Source organism: Callospermophilus lateralis, unplaced genomic scaffold, assembly GCF_048772815.1.
Source record: "Callospermophilus lateralis isolate mCalLat2 unplaced genomic scaffold, mCalLat2.hap1 Scaffold_512, whole genome shotgun sequence".
In the NCBI taxonomy this organism is placed as follows: Eukaryota; Metazoa; Chordata; class Mammalia; order Rodentia; family Sciuridae; genus Callospermophilus; species Callospermophilus lateralis.
In genome coordinates this window covers 937091-962526 of record NW_027514448.1, presented here as the reverse complement: position 1 = coordinate 962526, position 25436 = coordinate 937091, and the positions used below count along the sequence as shown (strand labels likewise).

Here is a 25436-nt window from a genome sequence, read left to right as displayed (position 1 = left end):
GCTTTGGCTACATGTTTTCATATTTGAATGCTTTGTCACTTTTTTCTTTATAGTTTCAACCTATATTTTCTTCATTGGTATATATTTTTATTTAGTAATCAGAAAGTCTAATTGCCAAATGTTTGGAATGGCATTTAGAAATCATTATACTTTAATGCATATGTTGATTAGTCAATTGAACCATTCTACCAGGACACATATTAAAAAATGCCATGTGATTCATGCTAAACATACATAGTTTCTGTCAATTTAAAAAAAATGTATGAATTTGTTTCAAAGATAACACCAAACTTTAGAACATGGAAAGTATATAACAAAGTTTACTAGATAACGTTATGAGCAATAACACAAAATTCCTTAAAGCAATATTTTTTCTTACTTTTTTATTGAGGGAAACAGAAAAAACATTAAAAGGAGAAACAAATAATTACTTTGATTACCTATTATATGATCTCATTAAAGAATATGGTTCAAATTCTAAAAGCTATCCATGTTTTTTCTTTTCTTTTTTCCTGTAGTTCTTTCTTATTTCTTTCTTTCTGTTTTATTTATTTTTTTTTTTATGTCTGCTTTAAATTCGGCAAGCTGTGATAGATTATTGAGCAGTATGGATTGAGAGATTTTTCTGTTTGCATGTAAAATGTGCAATATTAAACATGGGTTCAGATTCAGGTTTTGTGTATATAAAGCCTGTGGAATCTATAGTGTAGCAAATACGTTCTGGGAAATGTGATATTCTTATTTATATGGGTGATAGTGGTGTTTCCAGGTCAGAAATTCAAAACCACTACCAGTGGAAAGATGTCCTATTAGTGGGTATGTGTCAGGGTTTTAGCCCCTGGTTTCCTCCTGACCTGCGGGAGACATGGGGAAAGCATGCCCTGACCAGGATGAGCCAAGAAAGGCAAAGGTTGATTGGCCTTCGCCACCCAGGCACCCACACCCTGCCCTCCCTCGCCGAAAGACAATCAGACACGCTAGGGAGACCTTCAAAGCAGGATCTTGTTTATTGAGGAAGTACACACAGCTAATATAATGCTCAGGAGCCAATCAGGATAAAGGTCAGAGGGGTGGGGTGAGTTCACTTATACACCCTTCCCATGTTCTGTAAGGGAAGGCATAAGCTATTCACGAGGGTGGAAGAGTACTGGACCTATCCTGGAGGTGGTCTGTTTTTTCTGTCACCACCACACTACCTACTGGCTGATTGCCAGGCGCCATCCCAGCCACATGTGCGGCCCCAAGACTGGGAAGCAGGCAGCAAGTCATGTCCTACAGGTATGGGTGAAGAGTATTTTGTAGAAGTTTGGGCAGGGATAATAGACCTGGAAAATACACAGTGAAAGTCTTGATTCAAGAGAAGCTACATATAGTTAGGAGACACAAATTCCTGCTTAGATCCCACTGAAATAGAAAGATAACTTTAGATCGTATGTAGGGCGTAAAAGAATATGGATAGGTCCATAGGCTTGTTGGGTATTTATTCAAGTTTCAATTTGTGTTTTTAAGAGTGATTAAACAAGAAAGTATGTGAAAGAACAGAGCATTGAAACTGTTAGAGCATTTATAAGCTATTCCATGAACTTTATGATTACTGTCTTATCTTCTTTTTTACAATAACATTATTAGATTAATATTTATCACTTTGCCTATAAAGAAGATGGACCCTTAGAGAGATAAATACTCAGTTATCAACAATGAATTGAAGTTACAAGTTTTTTAACTCTGAAGTTCACAATTCTTCTAATTTAACATGATATTAAAAATAAAAACTATGGTTTTCTTTATATGCCACTCTAAAACAATATTATTTTAAATGCACTTCTAAAACAATCATAACATATATTAAACTGCCTATACTCATAAAGAGAAAAATAAGAGGGCAATAGAAAATTACCTAGCAGATCACTGTGATCAAATTATTTTATGATTGTATTACATGCACATTTGAACCACTGTCTAGCATTATAATAAGTGGGAGATATTGTTGAATTATTTGAAGGAAGAATGTTTTCATGTTTTGCATGAATAAAAAATTAGTCCAACTGCCTGAAGTTTTACATGTCTTTGTGTCAAAACCTTTTTAGTGTAACATCATTTTGAATTACATTCGTCAGAGAAAAAGACAGAATACATTTATACACAGTAAAACCATTCTTTTGAGGCCAGTGCTCATTTAGCAGAAACATTTCTCATATGGAGCAATTAAACAGCAAATGTGACATAAAATTATGAACTGAAATGATATCTATTTGAATGTTAATGTCAAGGAAACATGTATTTCCTACATAAATAACTTAAAGGAGAATTCCCCAGACTAGCTATATTTGCTCATGACTCTTAAGCAGTTATGATAAAAAATCTTGCTTCAGATGAATTTGACATACTTTTTCCATTGCTTAAACATGCACAACATAATTTCTTAGAATTTACTTATCACAGTGCATTATGGCAATGTGTATTCATATGCATGTATGACTTATTAAGCCCCCATTTGCATCCATTTTCTTCTATAAAAGAAGATGGGAAACCATAAATGGCAAATGTATTTGTATAAAACTTATGAAAATAGTTTGTCATTTTACTGTTGATTTAAAATTGATTGCCCCATGATTTTATAACTTTTCTCAGTCTGATAATGATGATGATGACTATGGTATTGACTAATAAATTACTATGTTTCACACAACATAGAAATTGTTGTGTGACAATGATTTGGATGTTCCTTCTCACTTAATTCTTATAATGACTCAGTTTCAGAAATAAAATTGCAATGCTATATTGTTTAAAAAGTAAAAGAGATTCATCCAGGAACTTTATTTTTAAATTAACTCTCTCTCTAGAGTGGAAATTTATTTTTGATGCCTATGTTTACCCAAAAAGTTCCTCCAAGTAACCCAGAAAAGTGTCCACAAATGAAACCAACAATACAGGATCAGAAGTGGAAATAACCTGATACCTACAAAAAGAACTCTGAAATCATATGAAGAGAAAGCATTTTCTTTTAAAAATGTTTTGCATGAGAGTTATATGGCTCCTATCTATTACAATCAGGGATATCTCTAGAGGATCTTTATTTGTAAGTAAGCTACAAAAATATTAATGATTTCTATTACATGAATTTTAAGTGGCTAAACCATCTAACAAGCTGATCTAAAGTATATATTATGAAATCAAATTACTTAAGTAATGGGGTCAATTCAAGAGTATAAACATATACGCACATAGATATTTATGTGGTTATATATACACAAGCATACACACAGTCTCAGAATATGTGTTATATGTGTTAAAATAGAATATCTCCTGGCCTTTGAGTTCAGAGAAGGCCTTATACTACTCATCTGGATATGGTGAGGATCACTCAGTTCCTTTCACAAGCTTCCTTGTTACTCTCAAGTGCATTTTTTACACCTCACTTCCTATCTTGCCTGGAAATTCTGGCTAAGGGCAGGCGACCTGTTTATTCTCCAAACACAAAAAAATAAACAAACAAAACCTAATAACACTCCCATAATATGGCTAATCAAAGCCTTTGAGCCTGGAGTAAGTTGAATACAAATGTTACAAAGTTGTAATATGTATACACTATGTATTTATGTTACATTATTGCAGAAGGGCAATAATGTAACATAAATTACATTAAGGGCAATAATGTAACATAAAACAAATTTCAATGTATTGCTTTTTAGATAAAATAGCTTTTATATGTGATAAGGACTGAAGTATACAGTAGTGTAGAGAAAGCCCACAGAAACAGTAAGTGAAGCAGAGCCTGGAGATATCTCAATAACAGAGTGGAAAGGACACGGGGATCTTCTGGACTCAAAAAGGAAGTTAAGTAAGAGGAAGACCAATGAAGAAATGACTTCAGCAAGAAGATGGCTTTTGTGTTAATATGATGAGCTTGATGGAGGGGAGAAAGCAAAAGGCCATTGAAAAAGGCTTTAAAATTCTTAAAAAGTGTTTTCAAAATCAAAGCCACAAAGAAATATTTCTAAGATATATAAGCAAAGAAGTGATACATGAACTCTCACACAAAGATAAAAAATAACTGAATTAAAGAAATCATGCTCTGTTTATCATTAGAGTATGAAAAATCTTGAAAAGAAAATGAAGTTATGAGAAGATGAAAAAAAGCAGATCAAGTCTTTATTACTTAAATTTCTGACATTAGTGACAGTCTTTAACCATAGTTGTGAAAGAATCCTAAAGCTACCTTTAACTCCATATGGTTCACATTTCTCTACTTCATTTTTGCTTTATTATTGGTCTTAGGAGCTATATAGACAAAGAAACTGGATTTTGAAACTGTTTTGTTAATAAGAGCAACACAGAACCAAGTTTAATAGTAAAAACCTTGGAAACAAAATTCTGATATGTAAGAAATATATCTTATTAACAAATATTAGATGTAATAAAATATATCATTCAATAGAAAAATAATTAAAACTGCAGTTTTATTGAAGTAATGAATTGAAGTAATTGAATAATGTAAAAATAATATAATTTTTTATTTGAACCTGCATAAAGAGAATAAATTTTTAAATTTCTTCCCTCAAGCACCAAGTATAGATTTTTTAAGTAACTGACAATCACACAACTTGGAATAAAAACAGTGATAAACTTATGAACACAATATATATAAATGTACTGGATGGGAATCCATATCATTACAGAACAATGGAAATGTTGGAAGAAGTGATATCGACATTGATTCCTGAAACAATATTATTATAATAGTGTTAGTGGGAAACCAAAGCTATACTGAAATACTTACAGCACTGCAAAACATGACATCCTATTTAAAGGTTTGTATATATAGAACTATAAAAAATTAGAAGTGAAAAGACAGAAAGGGAAGGAAGGAAAGAAGAAAGAAGAAAGAGAAGGGGGAGAGAGAAAAAAATCAAAGAGTGCATTGAAACCATTCCTGAAAAAATAAATGATAGTCAGATATTTATACATGAAGAGATTTGTAGTGATAGCTAGTGAAACATTAAGGCACGGGCAACTAAACAGGGAAAGTCCAACAGTCAAATACAGGCAATAGAAAAAAAGAAAAGCCAGTGCATTTGCACATGATTCATGATGGTATGATGGCCATTAAGAAATCAAATTAAGAGACAGCTAGTTGGACTGTCAGTTAACGAATTGGTTTTGGCTAAAAGAAACTAAACTCTGCCATGAGAGAGAATATTACAAAACTTCATCTCTTCCAGATTATCTTATTAAAGTCTCAAAAGGAAATTCATGAGTAAACAATCCTTTGAATAAATAGATGAGGTCAGCTGAATTTGAAAGTCTAAATATTTATTTGTTTTAAGTATTTCTATATCTATCTATATCTATATTGATCTTTATTTTTATTTGTTTTTATGTGGTGCTGAGGATCAAACCCAGTGCCTCACAGGTTCAAGGCAAGTGCTCTACTACTGAGCCACAATCCCAGTCTTGAAAGTCTAAATATTTATTAAAATTTTGTTAGTTTACTTATTTTTGGTACCAGGAATTGAAACCAATGGCAAATAACCACTGAGCTACGTCCTTGGCCATTTTTATTTATTTATTTTTATATTGAGACAGAGTCTTGCTAAATTTCTTAGGACCTCCTAAATTTGCTGAGCGTGACTTTGAACTTGTGATGCTCCTACCTCAGCTTCCTCAACTGCTGGGATTACAGGCATCTGCCACCATGCCCAGATAGGATCTTAGTTTAAAGGTGCTCAATTTTTTTTCTAAATCATAAGAAAATTTGTATTATTTTTGTGGAATATTTTGATAAGGTTATTTGACAATATATGTTAGAATTCTTAATGTGCTATATCTTATTTGATTAATCAGAAATTATAGGGATAAAGTCAACTGAAAGAACTATTTACATATTTAAAGGAGGATTTAAGGGAATATTAAATGCACTCTGTAAGATGAATAAACAATGGAAAGTTATTGATGCACTTGAAAGGATGTGAACTCTTGCCAAGATCCACATCATGTTTATTACCATGTAACAGGAATAGTGAGTATATAATTCATATGTATTGAATATATATATATGTATATATATATATATATATATATATATATATATATATATATATATATAATAGAATGTGAAAGAGATTTTTATTCTGATAATAATTAAGTAATATAAATGGGCTGTTGAAATTCCAATGCAAATTTTTGAAAAAAATATAAAGGACAATTAGATTTGTAGGGAAATATAGATATGTTTATTGAAACTGTAGTTACTATAACTGCAGTATTAGATGTAAAACTTATACTTGCATAGAGGTACTTTGTAAAAAGGAAAGGAGAATCAGAAGTCCAGAAAAAAATGTAGTCAGTTTTCCTTCTTTTTTTGCACTACTGGCATAGAAAGAGTGTAGAAATAAATAAATTTTATCTTTAAAGCCCCATCCCCTTTTGAATATTTTTAAATCTCCTGATGATCTTTTTCTCCGTATTTTCACTGACTGTGCTCTTTAAACTTTGAAAATAGAAACCCTCCTGTTTATGCCTAACCCACTAAGTCACACATTATTGAAATGTACATGCTTCAATATGGCTGAAAGTATTAATTTTGAGTTATTTGTATTTTAAAAGCTTGCTTACTAACAAAATATTGCCTCAGTTTAATTGATTTCAGGTAGTAAAATGAGACCAAGTGGACAAACCAAATAAAGTAATTATTCTGTGGGTCAGAGATGCCACTTGACTTGTCCTTCTCATAACCTAGAACACCTGAAAGAGGTGTTGAACAGATTATCTGAGCTTATAGGGCACATCTCCCAGGACTGTGTTCAATGATGACACATAGTTGACTTGAAATTATCTGTGGTGGGAGTTCTTATGCCATAGAAGTTGACAAACACTAAAACCCAGGGCTTATACCTGCATTCCCTCCCTACTCAATATGTATGTTCATAGTCATACCCTACCAGGGTATGAATGGGAATTATGATAACAGTATAGACATCATAGTTCTAATGTGATGATAAAAATATTTATTGATGGGAAAGATTTTAGATACATGCTACAAAATGTAAAGAAGTTTAGAAATGATTCCTAAAAATAATTATTCTTCTTAAAGGGTAATATGTATTTTAAAATGTCTTTCTTTCCTTCATATTTATGTCCATTGACTTTCTAAAAGCTTTATACATTTATTCCATGTTATTTCTGTGTCAGAAAATAATGTACTCACTCCCTGTGAGTGATAGACATGACCCTGTCTCTTCTTGCAGAAGAGCATGAGGAAGACATTGCAGGTACCTCAGAGAGAAGTACTACGGGAGACTCAGTTAGCACACAATAACAGTAATACAGAGAAGAAATATGTGTGAGATCTCTGTTAGCAAAGACTATGATAGTTGTGAAAATGATAATATGTGTATAGATTTGAACAATTTTATTGGATAAAAATGGTAGTATTTATTTTCTATCAATGGAGGATTTTAATTTATGGAACAGGAGAAATACTACTTGCTGAGACATTGCATATTAGATATCTTTTGGGGGACATGGCAATCCTATAAGCTCTATGTGGAATGCAACAAGATCGATGCCTTGAAGTTTTGGAACATCATAATGTTTTGCCAAGTATGAAACTCAGAAGGTGTATATAGAGAAATTTAAAATATAAAAAAAAAATTAGTGTGAATAGAGTAAATGAAGTCAAGAGGATAGATGAAATTAACTAGAAGAGAAAAATCAAAGGGGCGGCTGGAGACAATGGCTCTTGACCATGATTGTCAATAGAACCAGAAGGAATGTAAAAAATCCTGTTATTCAGGTCTAAACACAGAACCACTAAATTAACTCCTCTTTGGGTTATTCTTGGGCTGCAGCATTGTATCCAAATCTTTCCATATGATGCTAACATGCAGCAGGAATTTTATCTGATCTTGAGGACATAACAAAGGGCATTGGGGAGGGGACAGCTGTGAAGTGGAAGAAACCAGAACTCTATATAGAGAATGTAAGAGATGTTAGAAGTGTGCTTCAAAAAAGAGGGAATGATGAAGAGGGTTGAATGATGCCCAAAAATTGTTAAGAATTTAATGACAAAGAAATAAAACTGGCAATATCAGAGGAAATCTTTAACAGAATAGTGGCTTCAAAAACCAGCCTAAGTCTACATGTGGCTTGCTTGTTAGGTAGAAATAGGTCACAGTGACAATAAAGGAGAAATTATGTTAAAAAGGGGACAATAATTAAAAGGGTGCCTGGAGTCAGTTTGGAGCAAAAGAAAACCTTTGTGAAATAATCAAATATGAACACTGTCTATTCTTGGGAATATCTCAGTTAAGAAGAATATTGATTGTGAAAACAGACTGTGTGATAAATTGTACCAGTATTTGCATATTGCTGGAGTTCAATAGTAAGAAGGGAAGATGAAGGATATCTCAATTGAAATTGACTAAATAGCGGGAGGGGGATGCTTACAGATGTGATAAAAGTTTATTATTTAAATTTTTACCATGATGCTAAAATGCAGTGAATATCATCTAGCCAAGTATTGTCCAAAGTCAAATGTAGAATTTAAAATGAAAATGTCAGAATGCATTTAAGGCTGTTGAGTCATTAGTCAGAACAAGATATTTTGTGTGTGTGTGTGTGTTTTTTTAAACACTTTTTATAGAGTATGGGGAATAATAGAAAAAGTTTATGCTGAGGTATTCTTTGAGAGAGTGATGAAGAGTTCCCATATAATCAAAGTAAGTAGTGTGGTTGCTCTTTTCCTAGCCTCAGGTATGTAGAGAAGAGCCTCCTCAACAACCAGGGCAGATCACAATGGCTGCTGTTATTTTCCCAGACAGGGAGCAAATCCTTGGGATAGTGTTTTCCATATGTTTAAGAATGTTGAAGTACCCAAGGAAAGCTGTTTGTAAAAATAATTACATGATAACAAAAGGAAGGGTAAAGATGTCGCTGCAGAAGGGAAAAATACCCAAGAGTCATTTTAAGTCCTACAAAGGAGATTTTCCTCATATTGAGAATCTGTGCGTGGAGTGCATCACTGAGGGATCTGGAGGGTGAGGCAGTGTTCTATCAAAGTAGAGGCAATTCCTTGCTCTTGGGGGTTGCAGGATGAGATGCTTCCAAGAGTTCTTCACTCACTGCCACTCAGATAAATCAGACCTGGAGAAGCAAAACTATACCTTAAAACAAGGACACACCAAACCCCTAGCTTTGCTGTATCCTACAGTTGGGGAGTAATATCTTGGAGAATTAATAGGGAACAAAAAACTGACCACTATATTGTAGTTACTGCTGCAGATGATGTTCTGGCTCAACATTGTTTTCATCCAAGGAAAGACATTCACTGAGGAAATGGAGAGGGGAAGAAGGAGAAAAATGAACATGCTGTACTTATTCCAATAACAGGAATATTAATGAGGGATTGTTTGCAGGTTTGGGAAAGTGAAAAATCTACATAACACCATTCTAATTTCATTCTGTGAAATACAGTTCACAGTCGTTATCTGGGAAAAGAATTAGTGAAGTTAGTAAAGCTGAGTTTGTGGAGAGTGGATTGGTTTAAAATAGAAATGAAAAGAGAATGGTAGTTACTTTAGCATCTGCATACTTTGCAAGCAATGAGGAAGGTGAATTCTAGGTTAATGATCATAATTTAAACCAATATCTAGCTGTCTTTCTTGTTTTTTCTTAGTCATACATCTCTCCTCTTTAGAAGATTAATATGACTATTAAGGGTTGTCTTTTGTCAGATATAGTAATAAAAGAATGTCAGAAACCAGGCATGGTGGCTTATCCTGTAATGCCAGCAGCTTGGGAAGCTGAGGCAGGGGAATCACAAGTTCAAATCCAGCTTCAGCAATTTAGCAAGACCCTGAGCAACTCAGCAAGACCCTGTCTCTAAATGAAATATTAAAAAGGGCTGGGGATGTGGCTTAATGTTTAAGCATCCCTGAATTCAATCCCTTGTACAAAAAAGGTGGGGGGCATTGGGAATATATATAGGCCACACATTAGTATTTTATTGAAATGATAAATCAAACTTTTCAAGTGGATATGGAAAGAACAGGAACAAGATGAGAATTTATACAGATTAATATACCAGTGGTCTTTCTGATATTGGAGTTGATAGATCACAGTGGGAGTAGCTGAACAAAGAAAATTATAAGTCAGGAAATTCTTAGCCTATTAGCTTTTTCATGTGGTTGTTTCTGTGGTTTGATTCTATGGATTGATGGTTCTGTGGATTGTTTCCTATTAGATGACCTCACAGACCCAATATCAAGTTGGCTCAGTTCACACACTCAGTCTAAATATCATACATGGAATAGAATTATAAACATTGCTTCAGACCTTCGAAGTTGCCATGCTAGATTAATATTTCTGATTTTTCAATTAAATTCTTCAATGACATTAAATTGTTAACACTCCTAGATATGTTTAAACTCATTTGAACATTACACAATATATACATATTTTTAAAAGATGGGGAACCTCATAAATATGTATAAATTTATGCTCTTATGTAATCATTCAAAAGAAAATTATTGAATTCTGAGAAAGACAAAACTATAAAAAATCTGTTTATCCATTTTTATATTGTCTTCAACATCCTGTGGACAAAGCTACTAGAAGCTGCAGTTGGACCTAATCTTTTACCTGAATTACAGGCATGCTAAGTAATTAACTTACTATATAAATATGATTTACATCTGGCCCTATATTTTTGCATTGTCTTATTTGCATAGAACCAGAAGTTTTAGATGGATGAGTTCTTATCACTCTTAGAAAAGATTTATTGCTATCATTACATAGAATTTATAAAACTTAATCCATTAATTTTAGATATATACTTAACAATTCATGTACATGCTTGTACAATTTAGAAGGGACATTTATAACCTTTGTAAACTTTCTTTTCTCTTTTAGTTGTTGAGAACTGAGATTGTATTAGATATAAACATTTCTAAATTGCACTAGATTTTACAAACATTTTGTTTTCCTTTCCTCTTCTGAGTTCTTTGAATTTCCTTTTTTTCTACTATTGTATTTAAAAAGGGAAATAATTTAACTAAAATAGTAAAGTTATTGGTGCCCAATCCTTGACATTTTAAAACGTGTTCAACCTGCACTTTTACTAAGTCAATCATTGCTAGAAAATGCTTCTCTTTTAATTGATACAAGTTTTTCAATGGCTTTAGGTAATGATAAGTTTGTGAACAATTTAAGATGAAAAATTTCAAAACTTTTTTAGAAAACTTATATCAGTAGAGTAGAATGAACACTAGTTCTCTTCAAATTTATTGTCACTGGTCTCATAGCCATTCTGAGACTGAGTTTGGATAGATTTGTCATTCCTGAGGTTCTATTTACAGATGTTTAATGTGTTTGGTTTAAGCCCAGATTGAATTCAATTTTGTCATCAGAAAGGTCTTTTCTTGCGGACTTTTTTTTTTTTTTAATTAAAAAAGTGCTTTAGAATTTTGAAGACAGAGGACCTAAAATATTACTAAACTATCAAAATATTTTGTTATTCCTGAATTCTAAAATTTTCAGAACAAGAAAATAAATATTTTAGTAAAATATAAAATAATTTTTCAGCATTCTCTTTTTTTCATTCTCACACATTTGTATGCAGCTTTCTCTTTCTTACTGTTATTCATATAGAAAAAAATATTATAATGCATATTCATGGGGACATTATCAATAAAAATATTATTTAAAATTTAATTAGTAGTAATGGATAATACAAAGTATGTTATATATATATATATATATATATATATATATATATATATACTAAATTTTATTTACTATTGTACCAGTGAATTTTTGAAAATAAATCTACAAGATGAATCAAAATTATTATTACACCAATCTTACAAATAAAAGAATCACTAAATATTTTGCCCAAGGTCACAGAGATATAGGTAAAGTTTCTATAAAGTTATTATTATTTTTTTAATTTACAACAATGTTGGTTGCTTTCTCTTGGTATGTTCTTGACATACTACATTATTTGTCTATTATTACATTTGCTTAAGAAATCAAATCATATGCAATTAGGTGCAATTAGATGGCATTTCAAGGAAAAAACATACAGGATCAGTATTTAAACAATTCTATGTCTAAATCTAATTATGTAATCTACAGTTAGGTGATTGTGTATGTATATGCATATACACATTCTGAATATTAAATGTAAACTTTTTTAAAAAATAGTATAATTATTTAGGTGGGCTCAAGGATACAATTTTGAGTTCTTAAAATGTTTAATAATTCATATCAATTTATTCTTAAACATTTCATATTTCTAGCATTCTAGTGCCGCAGTCCGGCTGCACCAAACTAATGGGGGGGGGGGGTGACGAGCAACTTGTGTACATTGATACAGCAGGAGTGGGAGCCGTTTATTGTAAGACAGGAGGGGTATATATACATTCCACACAGCTTATCTTAATTAACGTAAACTAGATACAAGAGTCAACCAATAAGGAATCTCCACACTTAATGGCTCTCTGGCATTACTTCACAAACCACTCCCTCTGGCAAAATGCCAGGCGCCAACTTGACTTGTTTACAGACCCTAACATTCTAGTATTTAAATTTTTTAATTTGTTCTTTCTAGGTATACATGACAGTAAAATATATTTTGACATATTATACATACATGGAGTATAACTTCCCATTTTTTTGGTTTACAATGTGGAGTTATAGTGGTTGTATATTCATATAAGAACATAGGAAAATTATGTCCAAATTATTCTGTGGTCTTTCCTATTCCCATCTCTCCCTTCCCTTCATTCTCATTTATCTAATCCAATGAAGTTCTAGTATTTTTAAGCTCCAATTATTACCTGTCATATACAAATGATCTTTATAAATAGTTGAATGTTGAGCTCTTACACAATTTTTTTGTTATCTGAAGACTTATTGCTTTAAATATAAAATGTATTTTAAAAGTAAATTTGTAAAAATTTATTTCATCTTTTTAAAAAAATTTTCACATTGCTGAAAGTTTTTATGATATTTATAAATTGTTCATTCATTTAATATATTTGGTTATATCATATTTTCTCAGTAAATTAAAACATTATTTATATTTTTTAAGTACATGCACTAAAACCTCGATGCACAGAAGAAATGTAAGTGATAAATAATTTCTTTATTATGTCTTAATTTTAAGGGATACAGATTAGTCAAATGCTGTTACATCAACCATATATGGACAATGCCACTCTGAATTTACCACAAGTTTTCCAAAGCCATTAAATATTAATGAAATTTGTGAGAATGCTCTGAGATGACAATTCTCAAAAAGAACTGCTTAGATAACTTATAACTTATATTGACAGAGTACTACAAAGTATAGCTATCTTCACATTTATTGTTAATGGCCTCATAAAGTGTTCTTTTTTAAAGCATAAAATTCACATCTCAGCATAGTGTCTTCAAGGGGGGTTATTTCATCTCTAGTCTGCATTATTTGGTACCCTTCAAAGTTTAAAGTGCTTTTTCTCACAATAGAGGGTCTCAGTTCTGGCTAGACTTTCCATATTTACTAACCATTATCCAGTGGACATGACTCTAGTCTTTATTATTTTTCTCAATATACAATTTATTTATTTTTGCTTCTATACTTTTCAAATGAAAAGCTACCTTATAAAATTTAATACGCAACTTGAAGCTGCTCTCACTGAATATATTGGAAAGTGTCTGCAGAAATACCCTATGCTCTTTATATCCTCCTATTTCCCTAAAGATATCATCCAACACCTGCCCTGCACTCCTCAGGGAGGTATCCTCACCAACCCAACAGAAATCCCCTGTATAGAGCATCATGCTATTGCTCTCAAATCAATTTTTATTGTAATGTTTAACAATAAATTTCCTAACTAAATATCCTATTAGAGGGAGATTTATAGTACTCATTCAACTTAAACCTCCATTTCTCTATTTTTTCAGCAAAAAATTTAAGACTCTAACACTGATGGACCATGAGATTGAACTGTGACTAATCATACTATCAATTTAAGGGTTTTATTTTTTCTACTGATTTTTATCCCAATCACACAGTGAGAATCAAATGTTGTAGACTCACTTCCTAATAAATCATATTTACATTTAATTGACATTAAAAATTTTAAAAGGGGGATTCCACTTCTTGGGTCCCCTTCTTCCTCCGGGAGAAGTCTTTTGTGCTGTCCCTTAATAAACTTCTAATTTCTACTCTGAAAAAAAAATTCAAAAGGAATTGAAAAATATCTCATATATTCTGTGCTCTGTTCCTTTTCTCTGAATTTTCTCTTTGAGATGTTGAGTAAAACTTGAGTGACTATGCCCCATGCCTTACTGCCACACTAAAAATAAATTCAAGTATCTTCATGCTTGCTCAAAACTCAGGAGTCCCTCAAATCTGTACTTATTGAGAAATATTTGTGATCTGAAGAATGTAGGTGACAATGGTCACATTAATTTCTACTAGGTACTTGTCACTTTTTGATAAAAGACAGATTGCCCTTGAATGTCCCACTTCCCACTTTATCCTTCTTGGAGACAATTGGGCAACATTTAATCCTTTCATTTTTGATTTTTCTAGTTGATCTGGTGGCCTAGGTTTCAAACCCTGCTTAGAATTTAGTGAACATTGAACATCTGGCAGCAACTGTGTTGTTTGGCAAATAAAACCTAATGAAAATAATACTAGTTTATGAGAAATGGCTACTTTGATCAATTACTATGACTTTCATTAAATATGATTCCTTAATAAAGTCTATATTAATGCTCCAACATTGTCATTAGAAAGTTTTATTATCATTTGTTTGTATTGTATATTTACTTATTTAAACTGTATATGGTGTATTCTTTTAGAAAGTCATCTTACATGTATAATACTAAACAATTAATTACTTACTCACAATTATTTTAGGTCAGTATAAACTATACCTTCTAGTGGGACACAGTGGCTCATGCCTGTAATCCCAGCAGCTCAGGTGACTGAGACAGGATCATTGCAAATTCAAAGTCAGCCTCAGCAAAAGCAAGGCGCTGATCAACTTGGTGAGACCTTGTCTCTAAATAAAATACAAAATAGGGCTGAGGATGTGGCTAAGTGGTTGAGTGCCCCTGAATTCAATATCTGGTACCAACCCCAAATATATATATACCTTCTTTCTTGTGCATCAAATAAACAAGATATAGGTGGATATTTAGCCCTCTTAAGACAGAATGTGTGTTCTATTGAGGTGATGTTCTTTCGATGTCAGTTAAAATAAGGCAGATTTCAAAATAATTTACAAGAAAAAATGGGAAATATTTGGGAGGTAGAGGGTAGCTGGCAAAATTTAACTGTTACCAGGGCTGATGAGATTACCAAGTTTTGCCAACTGATTGTGAAATAACTATATATTCTATAAAAATAATTGGTAATGAAAAATGAAGTGACTTAATTTAATAATTTTTCATGCCATCTTGAAGCAAATAATTATAAGTTTAAAAAGTAATTTGTTGAGTGAACTTCACCATGCAAGAAAAGTCTTGAGTGCCGTCATAACTCAATATTCACATATGTACTAGAATTCTAAAAGAACTTAATCACTGCACTTTGTTTGTCCATGGGAAAGTGACATTCAAAATTTTTTTATAGAATTTGAAACTGGAATTCCAGTATCAAAATTAAACATGGAACTTCTTCATTCATTTTAGCATCTGCTAAAATTTTTAACTTTGATTTGAATATTATTGTTTACCCCATTAATATTCACTTTGATGAGATGTTCAAAAAATAGTATGTCTTATTTATTTTCTTTATCTTAAACCTTAAATTTTTGACAAAGGTTTTAAATTATGTCTACTATTTTCATAGTTCTGGAATATTTTCCACAGATAAGTATTCCTTTTTTTACATTTTTTTCTGATCCAGTACATATTTCATGTAATGTAAGTATTCTATTTGGTGGTAAAAATGATCAGTTTAATTTTTTCTCCTTTAATGAGAAAAAGAAAAAAATTGGGGAGTTCAAACTTTATGTACTCAGTTTAAATATTAGAAAGTATGCCAAGTTAATATGTATTAAAAATGAGCTGACGCCTGGCATGCGTGCAGCTCTGGGTTTGATGCACCTCATACAAATAAAGATGTTGTGTCTGCCAAAAACTAAAAAATAAATATTAAAAATATCTCTCTCTCTCTCTCTCTCTCTCTCTCTCTCTCTACCTATTAAAAAAATGAGCTGAATCTTTGTCTCCAATATGCCTTATTTAAATTCATCGAGGTAGAATTTTGTATTAGTGTACAGCTTATCATTTCAGTTCATTGTAAGATGAATTCATAGTCATTGTAATGGTTACTTTCTGTATACATAACCTTCAAATTCATAAATAACTATCCATCTATCTATTATCTATTTATTATCAATTTATTAATTATATATATATATAGATAGATAGATAGATATAAATATATATATATATATATCTTTTTATTGTGTTTTAGATTCTATTTTATTGGTATTGATTACTTTGGTGACAATTATGAAGACTTTTACCCTCACATAGAAGGTATAATTTGATATCCATCATATTAAAATATTTCCACACAGTAATTTTAATATAGCACACTCTATTATTTATAATACCCATTTAAAAATCAAAAGCAGGTCTACTGAAGTGAAAATGAAGTTATTACATATAATCATAATCCTTGACAGCAAATTGCCTTTGCATTTTGCTCTATTATGTTCCAAATTTGATTTACTTTGTGCAGTCTACATTTTTCAAACCTGATAATCTTCCTTTACTAGTTCACTGTCAATGCAAATTACATATATTTTATCAGGCATCCTCCATCTGAAAGTTCCTGAGTCTTCTCCTGTTGGCTCAGCTATTGGAAAAATAAGAGCTCTGGATCCTGATTTTGGACAAAATGCAGAAATTGAGTACACTATTGTTCCCGGAGATGGAGGGAATTTGTTTGACATCGTCACAGATGAGGATACACAAGAAGGAGTTATCAAACTAAAAAAGGTACATAAACAAAGGTTTTGACAGTTTACTATGTAAAAATAATTAAAGAAAATGAAAGAGTATAAGCAATTTTAATTTTACTTTAATTAGTAATATTTTAAATAAAAAAGTAATTATTATGAAGTATTCACTCCCACAGATAGTGTTATTCTATGATTTAACAAATATGGATTTATATTGAAAATTGAAGCATAATAATTTGATTCTGTACTTTTTTAACACTCTTATCAGAGTTTAATTTCTAATTAATTTTATAGCAATATATGTACAAAAATGATCAATTTAAAAATAAAAAAAACAATCAATAACTTTTATCTTACCAAATTTGATCTTGACATTTCATGACTTTTTGGAGAACACAGAGTATAAATATCTAAGTTAGCACATTATTGGTGAGAGTTGATATCACAGTGGAGAAACACTATTGTTGGTAAGTTTTATTCAGTGCAGAAGTGGAAGAAATAAGAAAGGATAATAATGGACTTGAGAATTCTGTAAGAAAAAAGCCTACAGAGACTTTTACTTTTATCAGTTAGGAAGTAAGACTAGAAATATCCCCAGTGACGAGATCATTGAAATAATACAAGAAAGAGATTTAGATGCTAATAGTAGTGAAGATTGAGAGAATTGTGATTCTGGCCAAACTTTAGAGCAAGAGAAAGAAAGGGAGAGTGGAAAGAGCAGTGGAGGAGGACAGCAAAGTTGTTCAGACCCTTGAAAGAAATTGTTACTTGCCCAATATGTAGTTTTGTCTTTTATTGGGTAGTGGCACATGAAGGAGTGTGTAAATGTGAGAAAGAAACCTGATTCCATTGGAGGCATGTAGATTGCTTCCATTATAATGAAGAAAACAATGAATTTTGAGTAGTGAAGTATAGCAAAAAAGTGAATCTTATTAAATTTAGGTCTTCTTTCCCCCTCTCCTTGTACAATGTATACTCTCTTAACCCCAAACTGCAGTACATGTCATTTCTGTTACTATTTATGAACATTTCAACCCAGAAGAAATATTTTTGAAATCAGTGCTATTAATCAGTCTTTTCTTCTCATATTTGTTAGGAGCTCTGAATTTTAATAAGAAACACTATGAATTATAATGAAAATCATCATAAAAGTAAATGTAAGCTTCATATAGATAGTCATTTTGTTTTTATTCCCACAAATGTACATAAATTGTACTTAGTCCAGAAGTTAGTTAACACACATGATACCATCTAAAATTATGCATTAATGCTGAATTTGAGAATTACACAAAGAAAAAAGGTGTATGATTCTTGTGTATTTCTCTATTGTTATTTAGTATTTCTCTTTTCTACTCAGTAACATATCAGTGAATATTCTTATTAATTTTATGTAAAAGTATAATATTTAAATATTTTTCAAAATCAATCCAAATGAAACAACTGTAACAAATATTAATAAGCTAATAATACTAAAAATGGTAGAAAATATTTTACTATTTATGATAATAAATAGTATCTTAAAATTTAAAATTTAACCATTAAATTAATTAGATTTACAAAGTTAATCTGAGTGACAGAATTAATACTAAATTATGCATATCTACATTTAAATATTCTTTCATCTTGCTATTATAAAAGTATTTTATATTCATCAATGTAGTTTTATATATTTTATATTTACTTTTATAGACACCTATTTTTCATCCATGCCTGTAAGTAACTGATGATTAGATGTCAATCAGAAAAATCTTTATTTTTAAATATATTTGGAAAGAAATAGTGTTATATTTCTTTATTATTTTATGAAGTCAAAAATATAATATTTAAAGGAAGTGTTGCAGTTATAAATTATAAAAAACTTAACTATTATTAATCAGTAAAAATGCATTTTCAGTCCAAGGAAAGATTAATAGTGAGTAGGTGCTACATCATTTTTTGTTTGAATTTTTGAGAATTTAAAAAAAAATTATTGGATTGACTTTGAGATTTATAAAACTATGGAAATGCCTTATTAAAATTGAATTACATAATGCAGATAATCAATCTGAAAAATGTATCTCTAAAAAAGACAAAACAGTGTTTCCTCCTGAGGTAAATTAATCATTCATCTTACTGGCATAAAACTCCTTGTCCAAATAAATCTGTGATTATACCTTTCCCTTCATCATTCAAGGGATATTTATGGTGTAGCCACCATGTCCCAGATCCATTTTGGACTCAAAGATAGACATCCCCTGTTCTCCAGCTCCATCCATTCAATTGGGAAAATCGGAAAATTGACACATGAAATATCTCTATCAGCAATGATAGATTCAAGCTGATAGGCATAATTCAAGGTAAAAAGATTACAGGAATGTGAAAGGCAGTCTTATAGTAAATGTCAAGAAGACTTTGGGGCTATGGTGAAATATAAGCATATTTCTGAAGAAAGACAGATGAACAACAACTGTGTACATTACATGTGTTCAGAAAAACTAAGCAACAATTGCAAAATCTCTCTCTGAGGAGGGACTGATGGACAAAGAGACTGGAAAGGTCAGTGAATAAAAGGAATGTTGATTGGAGAAAAGGTATTCAATGTCCCATGATGGAGGTCTTGTAGGTCAGGTCAAGGACTCTGAGCTTGGTAATAATGAGGGGAGTTATATGTAAATCACCTCTGTTCTAATAGAGTCAGTTTACTCTGTATGCTTTGAGGAAAATCAGACTTAAGCAAGTAAGACTTACTTAAGTAAGGCTGAGAAAAGCCCAGTGAAAAGATCACTGAAATTAATCCAAGAAACAGATTGAGATGCTCATAGAAGTAAAGACTGCGAGAATTGGTGATTCTGGCTAAATTTAAAGAAACAGTCAAAACATATTGTTATAACTATTTTTATCATGTAGAACATTACACCAAACAATTCAGTACTTACAAAGCCTGACAGAATACTTGGAGTCACTTTCAATGTTTTAACTTGCTGTGATCTCTAAATAAGGATCCACCAGGGGCAATCTCTACCTAGTAACCTATTCTGTTGAAAAAAATGCAATCTATAGACTACATCTATTAAATCTAAGAAGTAAGTTTTGCAACACAATTTTTGAAATATCTAACATCTATCTACGTGTTGGATTGCATGAAATGTGCTTATGTACATACATACACACACACACACACACACACATATATATATATATATATATATATATATATATATATATATATATATATCAAACATGGTGGTATGATTTTATGAAAAAGGAATAATGGAAAAAATATTCAGCTGAATAAAGTGCATGGAAAACTCAAAATAAATTAAAATGGCAGCTGTATTTAAAATACAGAATCCTTTTGGTTAAAGCTCATGTAATAAGACTATTCAAGCATTACATGCAGTAGGTTCTCAGAAAACTTTATCTTGCACTTATTATTGGTCTTTGAAGAATGAAATGAGCAAAAATAAATATGAATGTAAACATCAACAGTAGTATTTTAATTTTCCATATGATCTTAAAATTATTTTTTGACAGTTCCTACATAAATCATATTTTTATGTATACTAAATACTTTTAGGAAATCCATAAATATATATCCTACATATGAATACATAGCTGTATTTTAAAGATGAGTTATTTTAAATTTTTGGCTGACAAAATTTTAAGCAGCAGTAGAGGAATAAAATAATATATTCTTCAATTTAACAGAGCTTCTCTTTTTTTAACCCACTTAAAATACATTCAAATGCTCAATGTTCTGAAGCACATATTTTCAATGTTGTTTTATCTTCAAAATCTTTTATTTAGTTTTATTTTACTGTATACTTCTCTCCTTTTCCTCTGTAGGGTGAGGATATATAAAAATGAAACTCAGGTTTATATAAGCTGAGGAGAATGAAGAAAGCTGTCATTTCACTGTATTACGTTGAATTCAGAGTAAAATTAGGAAAATTTGTAAATCTCTCCAAAGCACACAATACTGGTAAAAACCCAAACCAACTCTTACTCTACTCTTGCATGTTACACTGAACAAAGTATACACAAATTAAAATTCTCTTATGTGTTTTTGAATAATATAGCAATACCAACACTAGAAAAACTAGAATAATGCTTCTGAAAGTTTCAATCACATCTTAAAATCTAGGAGCTGGGATATATTTGCAATTAGAAAATCAGCTGTTTTAAATTCAAAAAAATTCTTATATTTAAAAGACAAATAAACTATATCTTAGTAATTACTCCCTATGAGAAAAATAAAAATAAAATATATACTTATTGAATATAAAAATGAAGAGGAATTCACATTAGTTAAAAAACTCTAAATGGATAAATATATTGAGAAACACTTTGGTTTGCTTGTTGCTGAATGAAAACTTAGGTAATTAAAACAGTAGAGTGAATACTTCAGTAATACAAAGAACAGTTTAATATCCTGCAGAATTTCAGAAAGAGTCCTGTACCATCTCTATAAAAATGTCTGTTAAGAACTACAAAGTAGTGGTGGCATCTTTTTAAAATGAAGAATGATGAAGTAGTGGCCTATTTACTATAAAATAAGTAAAACATTTTTTGAAATTAAAAAGTTTAACCAGTTTGATGTTATCTTAGCATATTTTTATTTTGAATTTACATAACTAAAGATCACATTAAATGTAAAGTAGAAGGATTTTTAAATAGGAGATGAAATATTTGACTTTTCAACAGAACGATTTTATAAATAGGCTGTGGCCTCAATTGGTTCCATTGGGCATCTATATTTTATATTTACTCATGAATCAGTAAAACTCATTAATTTTATCATTTTATATGACTGAGAATTATTTCCACACTATATGACTTGGTAACAGCACCATCATGTGGTAAATTTTAGAATATCTCTTAGGAATAAAATGAAAATAAATTGTAGACTAATTTATATGCTCAAAAAAATTAATAAAATTTAAAATTCTATTTTTAGTAACTCTGACATTCCTAATTTCAGAGAAAGGGGTACTCCTTATGTTGTTTCTACAAATATTATGTTCCTGTTTTTTTTCCAAATATTTGTCTTTCTCTTGTTTTTTTTTTTTAATTTCTAAACCTTGTTTATATTCTTTAAATACCTTGCCCAACTTTTCTTAATAGATTCAACTCTAAATTAACCCCGAATTAACAAAACCAAGGCCAATTTTTCTACTGCTTTGCAGATTTTTCTATTTGAATATTTCTTAATGCTTTTTTCAACCTCAAAATGTATAAAGCCATATTCCTTCTTTTTCTCCAATAAACATGTGACCTGTCTTATTTTTGTCCTTTCTAGTTTTTTTTAACAAAAAGTCCAGAATGCTTCTTAGGTTTCTACCATTCCCTTAGACCTTTGTTTTCCAAAAACAGGGCAAGAGCTTAGCCAGTGATTTCTTCTGAGCAGAAATTAATGTTGTGGCTTATATCCTTCTTTAATACTCCCATCCAACACTTCTAAGTATTTGCCAGCTTCACCCCTTATCTTCCTTCAGGAACTCTTTCATCCTGTGAATGAAGGGTGGGAACTACATCTGATTATCTTACTTAGACTTTTATCTGGTCCCCATTGCTGGAAAAGTCAAAAGCAGGCTGCATATTTTCTTTTACCAGCCTCTGTACACACTGTCACACACATGTACAAGCTCCTTTTCACCCACACCAAATTCACTGCAGGTGTCTACCTGAGTTGTTGAGCTGTTCCACATTCTCATGGAAGTCTCTTGCTCACAGGAATTTCAATACTTTCCTGTTACTTAGTATTATCTCCCTTGCTTATCATCAACGGTTTTTTTGAGCCCTCCTTCCCAAACTGGTTGTCTCTTACTTTATTTTACAAAATTTCAGCATTTCTGCAACAGCACTTGTTGTACTTATGACACTCATTTATGACATATCTGATTTTTCTTATTTGAAGTTCTTTATCGTGTTTATGTTTTGTCCTGTTTGTTAAAGAAAATCTCTAAAATATATAGGGTATTAATGTTTTGTTGGATAAGACAAAAAACATTTCATGTTCACTTACGTACTATATAAAGTTCAAAATATTTTGCAAAGTATATAAGAAAAGCAGTGTTTTATTGATTTCATTAATGGGAAATTTGAAGTGCATGGAAGAAGGATACATTTTTCAAAATCACATGGCTTATTTTCAACTATGGTGTATTTTGAAAAGCATATACTTTCATTGCAATGAATAATGATATGTGACAAAAAAAAATAACTGGCCTCTCCAGATAGGAATGATTTATACTGTACATGTATGTGACTCATATATTTCACTTAAGCATTTATAATACTTGATGAAACCTTTTGTCATTTTATGAAAATTATTATTGACAATGTGTAGCAAGAAGCCCTGACATTATTGCCTTTGTTTTGATTTATTTTGTCTTTGTTACTAGATTTGTTCCAGAAATTATTGTCACTAAAAAACAGACATTGAACTAATGTCCATGGTCTTTCAGGTACTTGCTAAATGACCGTAAAAATATTTTCAGTATTACAAAAGACTGGAATGCAATAACTTTGCAAAGAAAAACTAAATCCATTTTAAATAAGTAGTTCTGTTGTAATATTTTTAGAGATAAGTTGGATGTAGTGTTTATTTTATTCTTTAAATAAAATGGCAATTTTTTATTTATAGTTATATAATTTTTAACTGTATAAGAAATACTGTGAACACTGTCAAAAGTAAAGCCTATATTTAAAATATCCACATTTTATTTTGTTGCATGCTTCTTCACTATAGGGACTTTCTCATGTGGTACAAGAACATCAATTATTCATCAAATCTTTGATTATTTTTAGTGAAATATTGAATTTAATTCCTTCTTCAATGGAGATTTTATATATATATAAGCTTTCCCATCTCTTCTCTCAGAGAGGAATTGACTTTATTGATCATAAAATTAACTCATGGAAAACTTGACTTTCTTTCAAAATAATATGTGTTCTGAACATCTTATCTTTATTGTTCAGCTGGTATATAAACTTGCTTTGGAAGAGTGTTTTTCTAATGTATTTTCATCATGGTTCAGTCTGATTTAAATCTGTTTTCTAACTCCTTATCTTGAAAGGGACTAGTACATTTTGTAAAACATTACACTCCTCGCTCATTTGTGTCCCTTCACAGTTTTCTATTCTCTTGACTGTGAAGACCTACAAAGTGATTGAGTACAGCCTTAATGCCAAGGATACATTGTTTTTTGTTCATTTTTGGAGTGTTCCCTTCACTTTGTTGGTAAAACTGATAGATGCTCATCATGAAAACTGCTGCAATAACATTATAGATGGGAAGACGGCTAAGCCACATCCCTGGTCCTTCACTGTCGGCTTTTCAGGCTGAATTGAAGGTGTGGGTTGAGGTTGAAATCTGATACAAGGTTGGAACTCTTTACCAAGCTAACTGGTTGCCTGCAGAATTAACTTTGCTGAGGTTTTATGATTGTTTTGTTAATTCCTGGCTGAGATCAAGTCTCAATCCTCATAGGTATCCTTTAGGCACTTGCCACACTGGCTCCTGTGCTCACATGTTCACTTGCTCAAGACCAGCCAGAGCTGCTGGGGATATAGCTCAGTTGGTAGAGTGCTTGCCTTGCATGTACATGGCCGTGGGTTCAATCCCCAGCACCACCGAGAAAAAAAAAAAGTCCAGCCAGAATCATTTGCACCATTTGCTAGGTCAGACATCACCAGAATGTGTCTTCAGTCAATGTCAAATGATTAAGGGCCTTAGTTCTATATTCATATTATTTTTTCCACAGAACTGAACAAGTTGACAAGAGTAATATGCCATTTAATTCACAAGTCCCTCACACTAAGGAGCAGAATTATTACATAAAATGGTTGGGGGCAATGGGGACAAAAATAGGGAGCATCTCAGAATTCTGTCTGCCACAGCTGTTTTTTCCCAGTTCTCATGTATCTGTAATTATAGGTACCTGTTTCCACTCAACATTATCTGGAAACAACAGGAGGCCTAAAAGAGCCCAGGGGGTTATTCTGATATTTAATATTAAAAATAGCTTATCCTCCTTTTAAGTGAAACAAAAATTATTTGTCATTGAACATTTTATGTATATTTAATTATCTGGACTTCAGCAAAGAGTAAATAAAGCAATGTAACAAAAAGAAGTAAAAGGTGAAAATTTGACCCTTCTCTCACTTTGTATTCCAGAGAGAAGCTAAATATGCCATTCTCCAATTCACCATAGTCACGGTCTTATGTAGCACAATTTCCTATATTGTGAATTGTTTTCCAAAAGTTCTGATCTTACTAATCTTTTGTTACAGAAAAATCCAAAGAAGTTGCTCAGTTAAACTCTCTTTAGTCAGTCTTTTTCTTATTCTTCTAGAAAGGCTCACTGAATTAAATATGCCCAGAGCAATGTCATAAAATTCTCAAAGTACTGTGTAAAAAATAAATATTTCAAATTTATTTAATCCCATCAAAAATAGAACCAATTTTCTAGCAATTACCAAAAA

The 25436-nt window shown here is 31.3% G+C and overlaps 1 pseudogene; it reads left to right on the top strand.

The window, feature by feature from the left end:
* LOC143387410 (cadherin-12-like) overlaps positions 1 to 25436 on the top strand; it is a 78982-nt pseudogene that overhangs the window by 1075 nt on the left and 52471 nt on the right.